The sequence below is a fragment of the Ursus americanus genome, chromosome 19 (assembly GCF_024610735.1).
Source record: "Ursus americanus isolate L20-20 chromosome 19, mUrsAme1.1.p, whole genome shotgun sequence".
Taxonomy (NCBI): Eukaryota; Metazoa; Chordata; class Mammalia; order Carnivora; family Ursidae; genus Ursus; species Ursus americanus.
This window is the reverse complement of record NC_142145.1, coordinates 60,065,438-60,084,759: the sequence shown is the minus strand read 5'-3', so window position 1 is coordinate 60,084,759 and position 19,322 is coordinate 60,065,438.

Here is a 19,322-nt window from a genome sequence, read left to right as displayed (position 1 = left end):
ACCCTATCCGAACCCTAACCCTAACCCAAACCCTAACCGTAACCCTAACCCTAACCCGAACACTAACCCTAACCCTAAACCTAAACGGAACCCTAACCCTAACCCTAACCCTAAACGGAACCCTAACCCTAACCCTAACCATAATCAGAACCCGAACACTAACCCTAACCCGAACCCTAACCCTAACCCTAACGTGAACCCGAACCCGAATCCAAAACCTAATCCTAACCCGAACCCTAACCCGAACTCTAACCCTAACCCTAACCCTAACCCTAACCTAACCCGAACCCTAACCCGAACCCTAACCCTAACCCTAACCGTAACCCTAACCCGAACGCTAACCCTAAACCGAATCGTAACCCTAACCCTAACCGTAACCCTAACCCTAACCCTAACCATAACCCGAACCCGAAACCTAACCCTAACCCTAACGCTACCTGAACCCTAACCCTAAACCAAACCCAAACCCTAAGCCTAACCCTAAGCCTAACCCTAACCCGAACCCGAACCCGAACCCGAACCCTAACCCTAACCCTAACCCGAACCCGAACCCTAACACGAACCCGAACCCTAACCCGAACCCTAACCCGAACCGTAACCCGAACCCTAACCCTAACCCTAACCCGAACCCTAACCCGAACCCTAACCCGAACCCTAACCCGAACCCTAACCCGAACCCGAACCCTAACCCTAACCCGAACCCTAACCCTAACCCGAACCCGAACCCTGACCCTGACCCTGACCCTGACCCTAACCCGAACCCTAACCCTAAACCGTAACCCTAACCCTAACCCGAACCCTATCCCTAAACCGAACCCGAACCTGACCCGAACCCTAATCACGAAACCTAACCCTGACCCTGACCATGACCCTGACCCTAACCCTCACCCTAAACCCTCAAACCTGACCCTGAACCTAACCTTAAACCTGACCCTGACCCTGACCCTAAACCCTAAACCCTGACACTGACCCTGACCCTCACCCTAACCCGAACCCTGACCCGAACCTGAACACTAACCCTGACGCGAACATCAACCCGAAACCTAACCCGAACCCTAACCCGAACCCTAACCCTAACCCTAACCCTAACCCTAACCCGAACCCGAACCCTAACATGAACGCTAACCCTAACCCTGACTCTAACACTAACATTAAACTTAACCCTAACCCGAATCTGAGCCCTAACTCTAACCCTAACCCTATTCGAACCCTAACCCTAACCCAAACCCTAACCGTAACCCTAACCCGAACACTAACCCTAATCCTAACCCTAACCCTAACCCTAACCCTAACCCGAACCCTAACACGAACCCTAACCCGAACCCTAACCCGAACCCTAACCCGAACCCTAACCCTAACCCGAACCCAAACCCGAACCCTAACCCGAACCCTAACCCGAACCCTAACCCTAACCCTAATCCTAACCCGAACCCTAACCCTAACCCGAACCCTAACCCTAACCCTAACCCCAACCCGAACCCTAACCCTAACCCTAACCTGACGCGAACCAGAACACTAAACCTGACGCGAATTTGAACCCAAAACCTAACCCGAACCCGAACCCCGAACCCGAACCCCTAACCCTAACCCTAACCCTAACCCTACAAGAACCCTAACCCTAACCCTAAAAGTAACCCGAACCCTGGCGCTAACTCAAACCCTAACCCGAACCCTAACCCTAACCCTAACCGTAACCCTAACTCAAACCCTAACCCGAACCCTAACCCTAACCCTACAAGAACCCTAACCCTAACCCTAAAACTCACCCGAACCCTGGCGGTAACTCAAACCCTAACCCGAACCCTAACCCTAACCCTAACCCTAACCCTAACTCAAACCCTAACCCGAACCCTAACCCTAACCCTAACCCTAACTCAAACCCTAACCCTAACCCTAACCCTAACCCTAACCCTAACCCTAACGTGAACCCGAACCCGAATCCAAAACCTAACCCTAACCCGAACCCTAACCCTAACCTAACCCTAACCCTAACCCGAACCCTAACCCTAACCGTAACACTAATCCGAACGCTAACCCTAAACCGAATCATAACCCTAACCCTAACCGTAACCCTACCCTAACCCTAACGCTACCCGAACCCTAACCCTAAACCAAACCCTAACCCTAAGCCTAACCCTAAGCCTAACCCTAACCCTAACCCGAACCCGAACCCGAACCCTAATCCGAACCCTAACCCTAACCCTAACCCTAACCCTAACCCTAACCTAACCCTAACCCTAACCCGAACCCTAACCCTAACCGTAACCCTAACCCGAACGCTAACCCTAAACCGAATCGTAACCCTAACCCTAACCGTAACCCTAACCCTAACCCTAACCCTAACGCTACCCGAACCCTAACCCTAAACCAAACCCTAACCCTAAGCCTAACCCTCACCCTAACCCGAACTCTAACCCTAACCATAACCCCAACCCGAAACCTAACCCTAACAGTAACCCTAACCCGAAACCTAACCCTAACCCGAACACTAACCCTAACCCTAATCCTCACCGTAACCCTAACCCTAACCCTAACCCTAACCCTAACAGTAACCCTAACCCTAACCCTAACCCTAAACCTAACCCTAACCCTAACCCGAACCGTAACCATAACCCTAACCCTAACCTTACCCTGAAACCGAACGCTAACCGAAACCTGACCCGAACCAGAACACTAAACCTGACGCGAATTTGAACCCAAAACCTAACCCGAACCCGAACCCCGAACCCGAACCCCTAACCCTAACCCTAACCCTAACCCTACAAGAACCCTAACCCTAACCCTAAAACTAACCCGAACCCTGGCCCTAACTCAAACCCTAACCCAAACCCTAACCCTAACCCTAACCCTAACCCTAACTCAAACCCTAACCCGAACCCTAACTCTAACCCGAACCCGAACCCTTCCCTAACCCTAACCCATACCCGAACCCTAACCCTAACCGTCCCCGAACCCTAACCCTAACCCAAAACCTAACCCTAACCCGAACCCTAACCGTAACCCTAACCCTAACCCGTACCCTCATCCTAACCCTAATCCCTAAACACTGACCTTGACCCTAACCCTAACCCTGACACTGACCCTGACCCTAACCCTAACCCTAACCCTGACGCGAACATCAACACGAAACCTAACCCGAACCCTAACCCGAACCCTAACCCTAACCCTAACCCTAAACCTAACCCTCACCCGAACCCTAACACGAACACTAACCCTAACCCTGACTCTAACACTAACATTAAACTTAACCCTAACCCGAATCTGAGCCCTAACTCTAACCCTAACCTATCCGAACCCTAACCCTAACCCAAACCCTAACCGTAACCCTAACCCGAACACTAACCCTAACCCTAACCCTAACCCTAACCCTATCCGAACCCTAACCCTAACCCAAACCCTAACCGTAACCCTAACCCTAACCCGAACACTAACCCTAACCCTAACCCTAACCCTAACCCTAACCATAATCGGAATCCGAACACTAACCCTAACCCGAACCCTAACCCTAACCCTAACGCTACCCGAACCCTAACCCTAAACCAAACCCTAACCCTAAGCCTAACCCTAACCCTAACCCTAACTCAAACCCTAACCCGAACCCTAACCCGAACCCTAACCCTAACCCTAACCCTAACTTAACCCTAACCCGAACCCGAACGCTAACCCTAACCCTAACCCTAACCCGTACCCTAACCCGAACCCGAACCCTTACCCGAACCCTAACCCTAAACTGAACCGTAACCCTAACCCGAACCCTAGTCCTAAACCGAAAGCTAACCCTAACCTGAACCCTAAAAGGACCCTAAACCTAACCCTAACCCTCAGCCTAACCCGAATCCGAATTCTAACCCTAACTTAACCCTTACCCTAACCCTAACCCGAACACTAACCCTGACGTGAACTTGAACCCGAACCCTAAACTTAAACCAAACCCTAACCCTAACACTAACCCTCAGCCTAACCCGAACCCTAACCCTAACCATAAACCTAACCCTAAACCTCAGCCTAACCCTAACCCTAAACCTAACCCTAACCCGAACACAAACCCTAACCCTAAGCCTAAACCGAATCCGAACCCTAACCCTAACCCTAACCCTAATCCTAACCCTGAACCTAACCCTAACCCCAAACCCTAAAACCTGACCCTGACCCTAACCCTAACCATGACCCTCACCCTAATCCTAACGCTGACCCTGACACTGACCCTAATCCCTAAACCCTGACCCTGATCCTAACCCTAACCCGAACCCTAAACCTAACCAGAACCCTAACCCTAAGCTGAAACCTAACCCTAACCCGAACCCTAACCGTAACCCTAACCCTAACCCTAACCCTAAAACTAACCCGACCCTAACCCTAACCCTAACCCGAACCCTAACCATAACCCGTACCGTAACCCGAACCCGAACCCGAACCCTTACCCGAAACCTAACCCTAAGCCGAACCCTAACCCGAACACTAACCCTAACCCCATCCCTAACCCGAACCGGAACCCGACGCGAACTGTCAACCGAACACGAACCCTAACCCTAACCCTGACACTGACCCTGACCCTGATCCTGACCATGACCCTGACCCTAATCCTAACCCTAAACCCTAATACCTGACCCTGACCCCAAACCTAACCCTGACCCTGACCCTGACTCTAAACCCTAAACCCTGACCCTGACCCTGACCCTACCCTAACCCAAACCCTGACCGGAACCCGAACCCTAACCCTGACATGAATCTGAACACGAACCCTAACCCTAACCCGAACCCGAATCCCTAACACGAACCCAAACCCGAACCCCTAACCCAAACCCTAACCCTAACCCGAACCCTAGCCCTAACCCGAACCCGAATCCTAACCAGAACTCTAACCCTAACCCTAACCATACCCGAAATATAACCCTAAACCTAACCCTAACCCGAACCCTAACCCTAACCCGTACCCTAACACGAACCCTAACCCAAAACCTAACCCTAACAGTAACCCTAACCCTAACCCTCTCCTAATCCTAACCCTTACCCTAACCCTTACTCGAACCCGAACCTGAAACGCAACCCGAACCCTAAACCTAACACTAACCCTAACCCTCAGCCTAACACGAACCTGAACCCGAATCCTAACCGTAACCCTACTCGAAACAGAACCCTAACCCAAACCCTAACCCTAAACCGAACCATAACCCTAACCAGAACCCTAGCCCTAACCCGAACCCTAACCTTAATCCTAACCCTAACACGAAACCTAACCCTAACCCTAACCCGAACCCTAACCTTAACATGAACCTGAACCCGAAACCTAACCCTAACCCTAACCCTAACACGAAAACTAACCCTAACCCTAACACTAACGCTAACGCGAACCCTAACCATAACCCTAACCCTAACCTTAACCCGAAACCGAACCCTAACCCGAACCCTAACCCTAACCCGAACCCTAACCCGAACCATAACCCTAACCCTAACCCTAAACCTGACCCTGACCCTTACCCTGACCCTAAACCCTAAACCCTGACCCTGACCCTGACCCTAACCCTAAACCGAACCCTGACCCGATCCTGAACACTAACCGTGATGCGAACTTGAACCCGAACCTGAACGCGAACCCCTAACCTGACCCCAAACCCGAACCCCTAACCCTAACCCTAACCCGAAACCTAACCCTAACCCGAACCCTAACCCGAACACCAATTCGAACCCTAACCCTAACCCTAACCCTAACCGAAAACGAACCCGAACCCAAACCATAACCCAAACGCGAACCCTAACCCGAACCCGAACCCTATCCCTAACTCTAAACTTAAACCCTAAAACCTCACCGTGACCCAAACACTAACCCTGATCCTGACCATGAACCTGACCCTGACCCTAGACCCTAAACCCTGACGCTGACCCTGACCCTAACCCAAACCCAAAACCTGACCTGAACCCTAACCCTAACCCTAACCCTAACCCTACCCGAACCCTAACCCTAAAACAAACCCTAACCGTAAACCTAACCCTAACCTGAAGCCGAACCCTAACCCTAACCCTACCCGAAACCTAACCCTAAACCAAACCCTAAACCTAACCCTAACCCTACCCGAACCCTAACCCTAAACCAAACCCTAACCCTAAACCTAACCCGAACCCTAACCCTAACCCTCACCCGAATCCTAACCTAAACCCTAACCCTAACCCTAACCCTAACATGAACAGAAACCCGAAACCTAACCCTAACCCTAACCCTAACACGAACACTAAACCTAACCCTAACCCTAACCATAACGTGAACCCTAACCCTAACCCTAACCCTAACCCTAACCCTAACCCTGACCCGGACCCTACCCTAACCCGAACCCTGACCGGAACCCGAACCCTAACCCTGACATGAATCTGAACACGAACCCTAACCCTAACCCGAACCCGAATCCCTAACACGAACCCAAACCCGAACCCCTAACCCGAACCCTAACCCTAACCCGAACCCTAGCCCTAACCAGAACCCGAATCCTAACCAGAACTCTAACCCTAACCCTAACCATACCCGAAATATAACCCTAAACCTAACCCTAACCCGAACCCTAACCCTAACCCGTACCCTAACACGAACCCTAACCCAAAACCTAACCCTAACAGTAACCCTAACCCTAACTCTCTCCTAATCCTAACCCTTACCCTAACCCTTACTCGAACCCGAACCTGAAACGTAACCCGAACCCTAAACCTAACACTAACCCTAACCCTCAGCCTAACACGAACCTGAACCCGAATCCTAACCGTAACCCTACTCGAAACAGAACCCTAACCCAAACCCTAACCCTAAACCGAACCATAACCCTAACCAGAACCCTAGCCCTAACCCGAACCCTAACCTTAATCCTAACCCTAACACGAAACCTAACCCTAACCCTAACCCAAACCCTAACCTTAACATGAACCTGAACCCGAAACCTAACCCTAACCCTAACCCTAACACGAAAACTAACCCTAACCCTAACCCTAACGCTAACGCGAACCCTAACCATAACCCTAACCCTAACCTTAACCCGAAACCGAACCCTAACCCGAACCCTAACCCTAACCCGAACCCTAACCCGAACCATAACCCTAACCCTAACCCTAAACCTGACCCTGACCCTTACCCTGACCCTAAACCCTAAACCCTGACCCTGACCCTGACCCTAACCCTAAACCGAACCCTGACCCGAACCTGAACACTAACCGTGATGCGAACTTGAACCCGCACCTGAACGCGAACCCCTAACCTGACCCCAAACCCGAACCCCTAATCCTAACCCTAACCCTAAACCTAACCCTAACCCGAACCCTAACCCGAACACCAATTCGAACCCTAACCCTAACCCTAACCCTAACCGAAAACGAACCCGAACCCGAACCATAACCCAAACGCGAACCCTAACCCGAACCCGAACCCTATCCCTAACTCTAAACTTAAACCCTAAAACCTCACCGTGACCCAAACACTAACCCTGATCCTGACCATGAACCTGACCCTGACCCTAGACCCTAAACCCTGACGCTGACCCTGACCCTAACCCAAACCCAAAACCTGACCTGAACCCTAACCCTAACCCTAACCCTAACCCTACCCGAACCCTAACCCTAAAACAAACCCTAACCGTAAACCTAACCCTAACCTGAAGCCGAACCCTAACCCTAACCCTACCCGAACCCTAACCCTAAACCAAACCCTAAACCTAACCCTAACCCTACCCGAACCCTAACCCTAAACCAAACCCTAACCCTAAACCTAACCCGAACCCTAACCATAACCCTCACCCGAATCCTAAAGTAAACCCTAACCCTAACCCTAACCCTAACATGAACAGAAACCCGAAACCTAACCCTAACCCTAACCCTAACACGAACACTAAACCTAACCCTAACCCTAACCATAACGTGAACCCTAACCCTAACCCTAACCCTAACCCGAACCCGAACCCTAACCCTAACCCTAACCCTAACCCGAACCCTAACCGTAACCCTAACCCTAACCCGTACCCTCACCCTAACCCTAATCCCTAAACACTGACCTTGACCCTAACCCTAACCCTGACACTGACCCTGACCCTAACCCTAACCCGAACCCTGACCGGAACCTGAAGCCTAACCCTGACGCGAACCTGACCCCGAACCCAAACCCCGAACCTGAACCCGAAACCAAACCCCTAACCCTAAGCCTAACCCTAACCCGAATCCTTACATGAACCCAAACCCTAATGCGAACCCTCACCCGAACCCTAACCCGAACCCTATCACCTAAACCGAACCCGAACCTGACCCGAACCCTAATCACGAAACCTAACCCTGACCCTGATCATGACCCTTCCCTAACCCTCACCCTATACCCTTAAACCTGACCCTGAACCTAACCTTAAACCTGACACTGACCCTGACCCTAAACCCTAAACCCTGACACTGACCCTGACCCTCACCCTAACCCGAACCCTGACGCGAACCTGAACACTAACCCTGACGCGAACATCAACCCGAAACCTAACCCGAATCCTAACCCGAACCCTAACCCTAACCCTAACCCTAACCCTCACCCGAACCCTAACACGAACGCTAACCCTAACCCTGACTCTAACACTAACATTAAACTTAACCCTAACCCGAATCTGAGCCCTAACTCTAACCCTAACCCTATCCGAACCCTAACCCAAACCCAAACCCTAACCGTAACCCTAACCCGAAAACTAACCCTAACCCTAACCCTAACCCTAACCCTAACCCAACCCCGAACCCAAATCGTAACCCTAACCCTAACCGTAACCCTAACCCTAACCCTAACCATAATCGGAATCCGAACCCTAACCCTAACCCGAACCCTAACCCTAACCCTAACGCGAACCCGAACCCGAATCCAAACCCTAACCCTAACCCGAACCCTAACCCGAACTCTAACCCTAACCCTAACCCTAACCCTAACCCTAAACTACCCTAACCCTACCCGAACCCTAACCCTAACCCGAATCGTAACCTTAACCCTAACCGTAACCCTAACCCTAACCCTAACCCTAACCCGAACCCGAAACTTAACCCTAACCCGAACCCTAAACCTAACCCGACCCTAACCATAACCCTATCCCTAACCGGAAACCTAACCCTAACCCTAACCCGAACCCGAAACCGAACCCTAAACCTAACACTAACCCTAACCCTAACCCGACCCTAACCATAACCCTATCCCTAACCAGAAATCTGACCCTAACCCGAACCCGAACCCGAAACCGAACCCTAACCCTAACCCTAACCCGAAACCTAACCCTAACCCTAACCCTAACCCTGATCCGAACCCTAACCCTAACCCTAACATGAACCCTACCTCTAAACCTAACCCGAACCCGAAGCCAAACACTAACCATAACCCAAACGATACCCGAACCCGAACCCTAAACCAAAACCGATCCCGCACCCTAACCCTAACCCGAAACCTAACCCTAACCCTAACCATAACCGGAACCCTAACCCTGACTCGAACCCTAACGCTAACCCTATCCCTAACCTGAAAACTAATCGTAACCCTAACCCGAACCCTAACCCTAACCCTAACCGTACCCCTAACCCGAATGCTAACCCTAACCCGAACCCTAACCCTAAGCCGACCCTAACCCTAACCCTAACCCTAATCCGAACACTAACCCTAACCCTAACCCTAACCCTAACCCGAACCCGAAGCCAAACACTAACCATAACCCAAACGATACCCGAACCCGAACCCTAAACCAAAACCGATCCCGCAACCTAACCCTAACCCAAAACCTAACCCTAACCCTAACCCTAACCCTATCCCTAACCGGAAACCTAACCCTAACCCTAACCCTAACCCTAACCCTAACCCTAACCCTAACCCTAACCCTAACCATAACCCCAACCCGAAACCTAACCCTAACAGTAACCCTAACCCGAAACCTAACCCTAACCCGAACACTAACCCTAACCCTAATCCTCACCGTAACCCTAACCCTAACCCTAACCCTAACCCTAACAGTAACCCTAACCCTAACCCTAACCCTAAACCTAACCCTAACCCTAACCCGAACCGTAACCATAACCCTAACCCTAACCTTAACCTGAAACCGAACGCTAACCGAAACCTGACCCGAACCAGAACACTAAACCTGACGCGAATTTGAACCCAAAACCTAACCCGAACCCGAACCCCGAACCCGAACCCCTAACCCTAACCCTAACCCTAACCCTACAAGAACCCTAACCCTAACCCTAAAACTAACCCGAACCCTGGCCCTAACTCAAACCCTAACCCAAACCCTAACCCTAACCCTAACCCTAACCCTAACTCAAACCCTAACCCGAACCCTAACTCTAACCCGAACCCGAACCCTTCCCTAACCCTAACCCATACCCGAACCCTAACCCTAACCGTCCCCGAACCCTAACCCTAACCCAAAACCTAACCCTAACCCGAACCCTAACCGTAACCCTAACCCTAACCCGTACCCTCATCCTAACCCTAATCCCTAAACACTGACCTTGACCCTAACCCTAACCCTGACACTGACCCTGACCCTAACCCTAACCCTAACCCTGACGCGAACATCAACACGAAACCTAACCCGAACCCTAACCCGAACCCTAACCCTAACCCTAACCCTAAACCTAACCCTCACCCGAACCCTAACACGAACACTAACCCTAACCCTGACTCTAACACTAACATTAAACTTAACCCTAACCCGAATCTGAGCCCTAACTCTAACCCTAACCTATCCGAACCCTAACCCTAACCCAAACCCTAACCGTAACCCTAACCCGAACACTAACCCTAACCCTAACCCTAACCCTAACCCTAACCCTATCCGAACCCTAACCCTAACCCAAACCCTAACCGTAACCCTAACCCTAACCCGAACACTAACCCTAACCCTAACCCTAACCCTAACCCTAACCATAATCGGAATCCGAACACTAACCCTAACCCGAACCCTAACCCTAACCCTAACGCTACCCGAACCCTAACCCTAAACCAAACCCTAACCCTAAGCCTAACCCTAACCCTAACCCTAACTCAAACCCTAACCCGAACCCTAACCCGAACCCTAACCCTAACCCTAACCCTAACTTAACCCTAACCCGAACCCGAACGCTAACCCTAACCCTAACCCTAACCCGTACCCTAACCCGAACCCGAACCCTTACCCGAACCCTAACCCTAAACTGAACCGTAACCCTAACCCGAACCCTAGTCCTAAACCGAAAGCTAACCCTAACCTGAACCCTAAAAGGACCCTAAACCTAACCCTAACCCTCAGCCTAACCCGAATCCGAATTCTAACCCTAACTTAACCCTTACCCTAACCCTAACCCGAACACTAACCCTGACGTGAACTTGAACCCGAACCCTAAACTTAAACCAAACCCTAACCCTAACACTAACCCTCAGCCTAACCCGAACCCTAACCCTAACCATAAACCTAACCCTAAACCTCAGCCTAACCCTAACCCTAAACCTAACCCTAACCCGAACACAAACCCTAACCCTAAGCCTAAACCGAATCCGAACCCTAACCCTAACCCTAACCCTAATCCTAACCCTGAACCTAACCCTAACCCCAAACCCTAAAACCTGACCCTGACCCTAACCCTAACCATGACCCTCACCCTAATCCTAACGCTGACCCTGACACTGACCCTAATCCCTAAACCCTGACCCTGATCCTAACCCTAACCCGAACCCTAAACCTAACCAGAACCCTAACCCTAAGCTGAAACCTAACCCTAACCCGAACCCTAACCGTAACCCTAACCCTAACCCTAACCCTAAAACTAACCCGACCCTAACCCTAACCCTAACCCGAACCCTAACCATAACCCGTACCGTAACCCGAACCCGAACCCGAACCCTTACCCGAAACCTAACCCTAAGCCGAACCCTAACCCGAACACTAACCCTAACCCCATCCCTAACCCGAACCGGAACCCGACGCGAACTGTCAACCGAACACGAACCCTAACCCTAACCCTGACACTGACCCTGACCCTGATCCTGACCATGACCCTGACCCTAATCCTAACCCTAAACCCTAATACCTGACCCTGACCCCAAACCTAACCCTGACCCTGACCCTGACTCTAAACCCTAAACCCTGACCCTGACCCTGACCCTACCCTAACCCGAACCCTGACCGGAACCCGAACCCTAACCCTGACATGAATCTGAACACGAACCCTAACCCTAACCCGAACCCGAATCCCTAACACGAACCCAAACCCGAACCCCTAACCCAAACCCTAACCCTAACCCGAACCCTAGCCCTAACCCGAACCCGAATCCTAACCAGAACTCTAACCCTAACCCTAACCATACCCGAAATATAACCCTAAACCTAACCCTAACCCGAACCCTAACCCTAACCCGTACCCTAACACGAACCCTAACCCAAAACCTAACCCTAACAGTAACCCTAACCCTAACCCTCTCCTAATCCTAACCCTTACCCTAACCCTTACTCGAACCCGAACCTGAAACGCAACCCGAACCCTAAACCTAACACTAACCCTAACCCTCAGCCTAACACGAACCTGAACCCGAATCCTAACCGTAACCCTACTCGAAACAGAACCCTAACCCAAACCCTAACCCTAAACCGAACCATAACCCTAACCAGAACCCTAGCCCTAACCCGAACCCTAACCTTAATCCTAACCCTAACACGAAACCTAACCCTAACCCTAACCCGAACCCTAACCTTAACATGAACCTGAACCCGAAACCTAACCCTAACCCTAACCCTAACACGAAAACTAACCCTAACCCTAACCCTAACGCTAACGCGAACCCTAACCATAACCCTAACCCTAACCTTAACCCGAAACCGAACCCTAACCCGAACCCTAACCCTAACCCGAACCCTAACCCGAACCATAACCCTAACCCTAACCCTAAACCTGACCCTGACCCTTACCCTGACCCTAAACCCTAAACCCTGACCCTGACCCTGACCCTAACCCTAAACCGAACCCTGACCCGATCCTGAACACTAACCGTGATGCGAACTTGAACCCGAACCTGAACGCGAACCCCTAACCTGACCCCAAACCCGAACCCCTAACCCTAACCCTAACCCGAAACCTAACCCTAACCCGAACCCTAACCCGAACACCAATTCGAACCCTAACCCTAACCCTAACCCTAACCGAAAACGAACCCGAACCCGAACCATAACCCAAACGCGAACCCTAACCCGAACCCGAACCCTATCCCTAACTCTAAACTTAAACCCTAAAACCTCACCGTGACCCAAACACTAACCCTGATCCTGACCATGAACCTGACCCTGACCCTAGACCCTAAACCCTGACGCTGACCCTGACCCTAACCCAAACCCAAAACCTGACCTGAACCCTAACCCTAACCCTAACCCTAACCCTACCCGAACCCTAACCCTAAAACAAACCCTAACCGTAAACCTAACCCTAACCTGAAGCCGAACCCTAACCCTAACCCTACGCGAAACCTAACCCTAAACCAAACCCTAAACCTAACCCTAACCCTACCCGAACCCTAACCCTAAACCAAACCCTAACCCTAAACCTAACCCGAACCCTAACCCTAACCCTCACCCGAATCCTAATCTAAACCCTAACCCTAACCCTAACCCTAACATGAACAGAAACCCTAACCCTAACCCTAACCCTAACCCTAACCCTAACCCTAACCCGAACCCGAACCCGAACCCGAACCCGAACCCGAACCCGAACCCGAACCCTAACCCTAACCCGAACCCTAACCCTAACCCTAACCCTAACCCTAACCGTAACCCTCACCCGAACCCTAACACGAACGCTAACCCTAACCCTGACTCTAACACTAACATTAAACTTAACCCTAACCCGAATCTGAGCCCTAACTCTAACCCTAACCTATCCGAACCCTAACCCTAACACAAACCCTAACCGTAACCCTAACCCGAACACTAACCCTAACCCTAACCGTAACCCTAACCCTAACCATAATCGGAACCCGAACACTAACTCTAACCCGAACCCTAACCCTAACCCTAACGTGAACCCGAACCCGAATCCAAAACCTAACCCTAACCCGAACCCTAACCCGAACTCTAACCCTAACCCTAACCCTAACCTAACCCTAACCCTAACCCGAACCCTAACCCTAACCCTAACCGTAACCCTAACCCGATCGCTAACCCTAAACCGAATCGTAACCCTAACCCTAACCGTAACCCTAACCCTAACCCGAACACTAACCCTAACCCTAACCCTAACCCTAACCCTAACCGTAACCCTAACCCTAACCCTAACCCTAACCCTAACCATAATCGGAACCCGAACACTAACTCTAACCCGAACCCTAACCCTAACCCTAACGTGAACCCGAACCCGAATCCAAAACCTAACCCTAACCCGAACCCTAACCCGAACTCTAACCCTAACCCTAACCCTAACCCTAACCTAACCCTAACCCTAACCCGAACCCTAACCCTAACCCTAACCGTAACCCTAACCCGATCGCTAACCCTAAACCGAATCGTAACCCTAACCCTAACCGTAACCCTAACCCTAACCCTAACCATAACCCGAACCCGAAACCTAACCCTAACCCTAACCCTAACCCTAACGCTACCCGAACCCTAACCCTAAACCAAACCCTAACCCTAAGCCTAACCCTAACCCTAACCCTAACCCTAACTCAAACCCTAACCCGAACCCTAACCCGAACCCTAACCCTAACCCTAACCCTAACTTAACCCTAACCCGAACCCGAACGCTAACCCTAACCCTAACCCTAACCCGTACCCTAACCCGAACCCGAACCCTTACCCGAACCCTAACCCTAAACTGAACCGTAACCCTAACCCGAACCCTAGTCCTAAACCGAACGCTAACCCTAACCTGAACCCTAAAAGGACCCTAAACCTAACCCTAACCCTCAGCCTAACCCGAATCCGAATTCTAACCCTAACTTAACCCTTACCCTAACCCTAACCCGAACACTAACCCTGACGTGAACTTGAACCCGAACCCTAAACTTAAACCAAACCCTAACCCTAACACTAACCCTCAGCCTAACCCGAACCCTAACCCTAACCATAACCCTAACCCTAAACCTCAGCCTAACCCTAACCCTAAACCTAACCCTAACACGAACACAAACCCTAACCCTAAGCCTAAACCGAATCCGAACCCTAACCCTAACCCTAACCCTAACCCTAACCCTAATCCTAACCCTGAACCTAACCCTAACCCCAAACCCCAAAACCTGACCCTGACCCTAACCCTAACCATGACCCTCACCCTAAACCTAACGCTGACCCTGACACTGACCCTAATCCCTAAACCCTGACCCTGATCCTAACCCTAACCCGAACCCTAACCCTAACCAGAACCCTAACCCTAAGCTGAAACCTAACCCTAACCCTAACCCTAACCCTAACCCGAACCCTAACCATAACCCGTACCGTAACCCGAACCCGAACCCGAACCCTTACCCGAAACCTAACCCTAAGCCGAACCCTAACCCGAACACTAACCCTAACCCCATCCCTAACCCGAACCGGAACCCGACGCGAACTGTCAACCGAACACGAACCCTAACCCTGACACTGACCCTGACCCTGATCCTGACCATGACCCTGACCCTAATCCTAACCCTAAACCCTAATACCTGACCCTGACCCCAAACCTAACCCTGACCCTGACCCTGACTCTAAACCCTAACCCCTGACCCTGACCCGGACCCTACCCTAACCCGAACCCTGACCGGAACCCGAACCATAACCCTGACATGAATCTGAACCCGAACCCTAACTCTAACCCGAACCCGAATCCCTAACACGAACCCAAACCCGAACCCCTAACCCGAACCCTAACCCTAACCCGAACCCTAGCCCTAACCCAAACCCTAACCCGAACCCGAATCCTAACCAGAACTCTAACCCTAACCCTAACCATACCCGAAATATAACCTAAACCTAACCCTAACCCGAACCCTAACCCTAACCCGTACCCTAACACGAACCCTAACCCAAAACCCAGCCCTAACAGTAACCCTAACCCTAACCCTCTCCTAATCCTAACCCTTACCCTAACCCTTACTCGAACCCGAACCTGAAACGTAACCCGAACCCTAAACCTAACACTAACCCTAACCCTCAGCCTAACACGAACCTGAACCCGAATCCTAACCGTAACCCTACTCGAAACAGAACCCTAACCCAAACCCTAACCCTAAACCGAACCATAACCCTAACCAGAACCCTAGCCCTAACCCGAACCCTAACCTGAATCCTAACCCTAACACGAAACCTAACCCTAACCCTAACCCGAACCCTAACCTTAACATGAACCTGAACCCGAAACCTAACCCTAACACTAACCCTAACACGAAAACTAACCCTAACCCTAAACCTAACCCTAACGTGAACCCTAACCCTAACCCAACCCTAAACCAAACCCTAAACCTAACCCTAACCCTAACGCTAACGCGAACCCTAACCATAACCCTAACCCTAACCTTAACCCGAAACCGAACCCTAACCCGAACCCTAACCCTAACCCGAACCCTAACCCGAACCATAACCCTAACCCTAACCCTAAACCTGACCCTGACCCTTACCCTGACCCTAAACCCTAAACCCTGACCCTGACCCTGACCCTAACCCTAAACCGAACCCTGACCCGATCCTGAACACTAACCGTGATGCGAACTTGAACCCGAACCTGAACGTGAACCCCTAACCTGACCCCAAACCCGAACCCCTAACCCTAACCCTAACCCGAAACCTAACCCTAACCCGAACCCTAACCCGAACACCAATTCTAACCCTAACACTAACCCTAACCCTAACCGAAAACGAACCCGAACCATAACCCAAACGCGAACCCTAACCCTAACCCGAACCCGAACCCTATCCCTAACCCTAAACTTAAACCCTAAAACCTCACCGTGACCCAAACACTAACCCTGATCCTGACCATGAACCTGACCCTGACCCTAGACCCTAAACCCTGACGCTGACCCTGACCCTAACCCAAACCCAAAACCTGACCTGAACCCTAACCCTAACCCTAACCCTACCCGAACCCTAACCCTAAAACAAACCCTAACCGTAAACCTAACCCTAACCTGAAGCCGAACCCTAACCCTAACCCTACCCGAACCCTAACCCTAAACCAAACCCTAAACCTAACCCTAACCCTACCCGAACCCTAACCCTAAACCAAACCCTAACCCTAAACCTAACCCGAACCCTAACCATAACCCTCACCCGAATCCTAACATAAACCCTAACCCTAACCCTAACCCTAACATGAACAGAAACCCGAAACCTAACCCTAACCCAAACCCTAACACGAACACTAAACCTAACCCTAACCCTAACCATAACGTGAACCCTAATCCTAACCCTAACCCTAACCCGAACCCTAACCCTAACCCTATCCCTAACCGGAAACCTAACCCTAACCCTAACCCTAACCCTAACCCTAACCTGAACCCGAACCCCTAACCCTAACCCTAACCCTAACCCTACAAGAACCCTAACCCTAACCCTAAAACTAACCCGAACCCTGGCCCTAACTCAAACCCTAACCCGAACCCTAACCCTAACCCTAACCCTAACTCAAACCCTAACCCGAACCCTAACCCTAACCCGAACCCGAACCCTTCCCTAACCCTAACCCATACCCGAACCCTAAACCTAACCCTACCCGAACCCTAACCCTAACCCAAACCCTAACCCTAACCTGAACCCTAACCGTAACCCTAACCCTAACCCGTACCCTCACCCTAACCCTAATCCCTAAACACTGACCTTGACCCTAACCCTAACCCTGACACTGACCCTGACCCTAACCCTAACCCGAACCCTGACCGGAACCTGACGCCTAACCCTGATGAGAACCTGAACCCGAACCCAAACCCCGAACCTGAACCCGAAACCAAACCCCTAACCCTAAGCCTAACCCTAACCCGAACCCTTACATGAACCCAAACCCTAATGCGAACCCTCACCTGAACCCTAACCCGAACCCTATCCCTAAACCGAACCCGAACCTGACCAGAACCCTAATCACGAAACCTAACCCTGACCCTGACCATGACCCTGACCCTAACCCTCACCCTAAACACTTAAACCTGACCCTGAACCTAACCTTAAACCTGACCCTGACCCTGACCCTAAACCCTAAACCCTGACATTGACCCTGACCCTCACCCTAACCCGAACCCTGACCCTAACCCTAACCCTAACCCTAACCCAAACCCTAACCGTAACCCTAACCCGAACACTAACCCTAACCCTAACCCTAACCCTAACCCTATCCGAACCCTAACCCTAACCCAAGCCCTAACCGTAACCCTAACCCTAACCCGAACACTAACCCTAACCCTAACCCTAACCCTAACCCTAACCATAATCGGAACCCGAACACTAACCCTAACCCGAACCCTAACTCAAACCCTAACGTGAACCCGAACCCGAATCCAAAACCTAACCCTAACCCGAACCCTAACCCGAACTCTAACCCTAACCCTAACCCTAACCCTAACCTAACCCTAACCCTAACCCGAACCCTAACCCTAACCCTAACCGTAATCCTAACCCGAACGCTAACCCTAAACCGAATCGTAACCCTAACCCTAACCGTAACCCTAACCCTAACCCTAACCATAACCCGAACCCGAAACCTAACCCTAACCCTAACCCTAACCCTAACGCTACCCGAACCCTAACCCTAAACCAAACCCTAACCCTAAGCCTAACCCTAACCCTAACCCTAACCCTAACTCAAACCCTAACCCGAACCCTAACCCGAACCCTAACCCTAACCCTAACCCTAACTTAACCCTAACCCGAACCCGAACGCTAACCCTAACCCTAACCCTAACCCGTACCCTAACCCGAACCCGAACCCTTACCCGAACCCTAACCCTAAACTGAACCGTAACCCTAACCCGAACCCTAGTCCTAAACCGAACGCTAACCCTAACCTGAACCCTAAAAGGACCCTAAACCTAACCCTGACCCTCAGCCTAACCCGAATCCGAATTCTAACCCTAACTTAACCCTTACCCTAACCCTAACCCGAACACTAACCCTGGGTGAACTTGAACCTGAACCCTAACCTTAAACCAAACCCTAACCCTAACACTAACCCTCAGCCTAACCCGAACCCTAACCCTAACCAGAAACCTAACCCTAAACCTCAGCCTAACCCTAACCCTAAACCTAACCCTAACCCGAACACAAACCCTAACCCTAAGCCTAAACCGAATCCGAACCCTAACCCTAACCCTAACCCTAATCCTAACCCTGAACCTAACCCTAACCCCAAACCCTAAAACC